The sequence below is a fragment of the Octodon degus genome, unplaced genomic scaffold (assembly GCF_000260255.1).
Source record: "Octodon degus isolate 3935 unplaced genomic scaffold, OctDeg1.0 scaffold00115, whole genome shotgun sequence".
Lineage (NCBI taxonomy): Eukaryota > Metazoa > Chordata > Mammalia > Rodentia > Octodontidae > Octodon > Octodon degus.
In genome coordinates this window covers 1,383,844-1,387,252 of record NW_004524691.1, presented here as the reverse complement: position 1 = coordinate 1,387,252, position 3,409 = coordinate 1,383,844, and positions in this window count along the sequence as shown.

The following is a 3,409-nucleotide window of genomic DNA, read 5'->3' as shown; positions in this document are numbered from 1 at the left end:
GAAACCAAAACTTATGTCTAGTGACAGAGAATTTAGAGGACTGCTCTGTGTTTGAAACAATTTTTATTCTTGATAATCATATTTAGGATCTCAAAGAAGTACTAGGAGTAACCTAGGATATTTTGTCATCCTTATTTTGCAAATGAAGAGCAAGTTAAGTGATTCATCTAAGGCCACATAGCTAATATGTCGCTTATGCATAATTAGAGCTCAGATGCTATCTACTCTGCCAGTTGTACAGAGGCATCAGATCCAGAGTTGCCTGCCTCTCTTATCACTGGGTCTGACAGTGAGATCTAAAGACCCCATTCTTACTTCCATTTCATTGTTTGGAAAATGTGAAACAACTAAATTTTTCATGAAGGCTACATGGACCTATTAGCTGCCTGACAGTTTAAATCTTGGCTCTACAAATATGATGAATTATTTTTTGTAGGCCAATGATATTTCTCCTAGTCTCTGAATTGATTCTTGTACCTGATTTAAGAAATTAGGAAGTCCTAACTCTTACTGAAGCCAAATTAAATGTACAGATAGTAGGGCTTTCCTTACATTGGAAAGTTAGTGTAGGAATAAGAAAGTGTGACATAAAGAATAATATGATAGGATAATTTGAGAAATGAACCATTTGAAGTCCTCCAAGTTTGTAGCATCACCTGGTACTATGGACTAAACTGTGTTTTCCTCAAATGCATAGGTTATGAAATTCCCAATGTGGTGCTATTTATAGACGGTACTCTTGGAAAGCAATTAGAATTAGATGAATTCTTGATAGTTGCCTTCATGATAGGGTTAGTGGTTTTATAAGAAAAGGAATAGAAAAATTGAAAGATATCTTTCTGGGCCATGTGGATCGAGTAAAGAGATATCTAACTACAAGCTTGGAAGGATTTCTCACTAGGCACTAAATCAGCTATTTGATATTGGATTCATCAGTTTTCACAACTAGACAGAAAAGTGCCTATTTGAAGGCACATAGGGAATTCTCTGGGCATTCCTGGGTCTGTATTTCTGACATTGAAAGAGGAGTGAATCTTTAAGAACCCAGATGCTTGCACTGGCCCAGCCCCCAGGCACGCTGAGCTGGCCACGGCCACAGAAAATGTGGGCATGATGATGAATGGCTGTAATCCTAGCCCTGGGGAGGCTGAAAACAGGGGAATCATGAGTCTGAGCTGCAGAGTGAGGCCCTGTACCAAATACATAAAAAAAGAACCCAGATGCTTAGTGTATTACCTACAATCATAATCTTACTGAACCAACAATTTTTATTCCCAAGTGGAAAGTTTTAGAGGCAATTGAACACAAAATCTTTATTTCTTTTAATGGGTAACTGAAAAAATAAAAATAAAAAAATAAAAAAAAATCTGGTGCTCCATGGTGCTCAGTATTCAGTAGAGGAAGATAGGTCTGAGTAACTTCTGAGACAAACTTAGTTCTCTGCTTCTTCTTCCTTAGTTGACTATGTGAACACTTTCTCAGCAGGGTCCGGAGGAAATCTGGGGGTGATTTTCTAATCCTTTTCTGCCAGCCATGTTGTCACATGTCTCTAGGATGAGTGCCTCCACTCCATGTAAGTTAAAAGGGAAAGAATATCCACCTGTGGGTGCAAAAATGATATCTAATCTCTAATCATTGGCAGTAAGTTCTACTTCCCTTGGTAGAATGGAATCTACACTGAGGGCAAGGGCCATGTTAGACTTGTCCACTATGAGTCCTAGTGCCTAGCACAGCATTCGGCAGAGTAGGAATTGCATAATACTGACTGACTGAATGAATATGTTGAACACTTAGATTTCAGTTTTAATTATTGTGATAGTTTTCATTGCAAGGATCAAAATATCCAGCATACACAATTTAAAAGGAGAGACAATTTGGCTCACAATTTTAGATTCTCTCCATGGTCAACTGGCCCCAAGGCAGAAATATTGTGACAGATGTCTGTGGGGGTTCAAAGTTGTTCAGTTCATGGTATCTGAAAAGCAGGGGAAGAGAGCAGAACCAGAGAGCATAGCCATTAATTTTAAGCATAAGTGATTCTGGTCCATAAATAATTTGAAAACAATGTAGCCCAAAACATATATGTAAAGCACAATAAACCTATTATAGTTATTATTTCAAAGATAGGAACATTTTTCAGTTATTTATATTGTCCAAATTCATTGTTTTTCAAAATATTGAAGGTTTTTTGGACAGGGAGATAGCTCAGTAGAATAAGTGCTTGCCTGGCAAGCACAAGGTCCTGAGTTCAATCCCCGGTACCATAAAAACAAATAAGCAAACAAAAAATATTGAAGGCTTTTTTTCAAAGGACACAGTAACAGTTGTTAATGAAGGTAATTGTGTGTTAACATTTAGAAGAAACTATTGGCTCATGTTTTAGGAAAATGTGAACAAAGAAAGGATAAAAATGTAGATCCATAGAAGATCTAACACTATAAAGCAAGTCTTAAAGGATGACTAGGACCTTTATCAGATGAATGGTGGTTGTGGCAAAACAGCTGATGGTGGTGGTGGTGGCAGTGAAGGTGATGCTACTGTTGTGGCGGTGGCAGGGTTACTGATGGTAGATTCAGTGGTGACAGTAGAGCTTGTAGAGGGGTAGTGGCAGCATTAGAGTTGCTGGTCCTGGTGGCTATCGTGGTGATGCTGGTACTCATTTAACCTGAATGTATAGAAGTAAGAAGAAAGGGAATTCATTAGAGAACTATAAATTATTCCATATAACTGATGCTAAAGAACGTGGCATGGGAAAGCATAAAACTAAAGAGGAAAGCAGGACTAAATGTTTGTGCTGGATCCTGCATGGATATGGCCCAATAAAGTTTGTATGCAAGAGAGGAAATGGTAGTATATGGGCTGGAATGGTCATCCTGGCTATGAGGGAAGAAAGGATTGCACTGAAAGAAGTAAGGGTTTTTGAAGTCAAAGAGCAATGTGTCCTCATTTCTGACCTGTCTCACCTTCTAATTGTTATTTTAAGACAGTACAAGTACTTATAATCGCAGCCTTCAGAAAGCTGAGGGAAGAGGATCATTGCAAGTTTGAGCCCCACCTGTGTTACATATTCAGTTCAGAGCTATCCTGAACTATAAAGTGATATTCTGTCTCAAAAAAACCCAAAAAACAAAACAACATAAAATCCCAGGCAAACAACACAGACAAATAAAGGTTAATTTAAAATCAAAATTGGAAGGAACACAATAAAATTCTCAGGTTGATCAGATCCTTCTTTTTCTGCCTAGTCGAGACAGCTGTTCCCTGCCTGTATCCTGGGTGGGCATTGACATCTCCTTTTTCTCTCATCCAGGATGCTCCAGTCGTAACAGATACATCTTTTTATAAGTTTTCAAGTCTTTGCTAATTTATTATTGTGTGCCAATCCTGATGTTTAAAAACCATGCTTAAG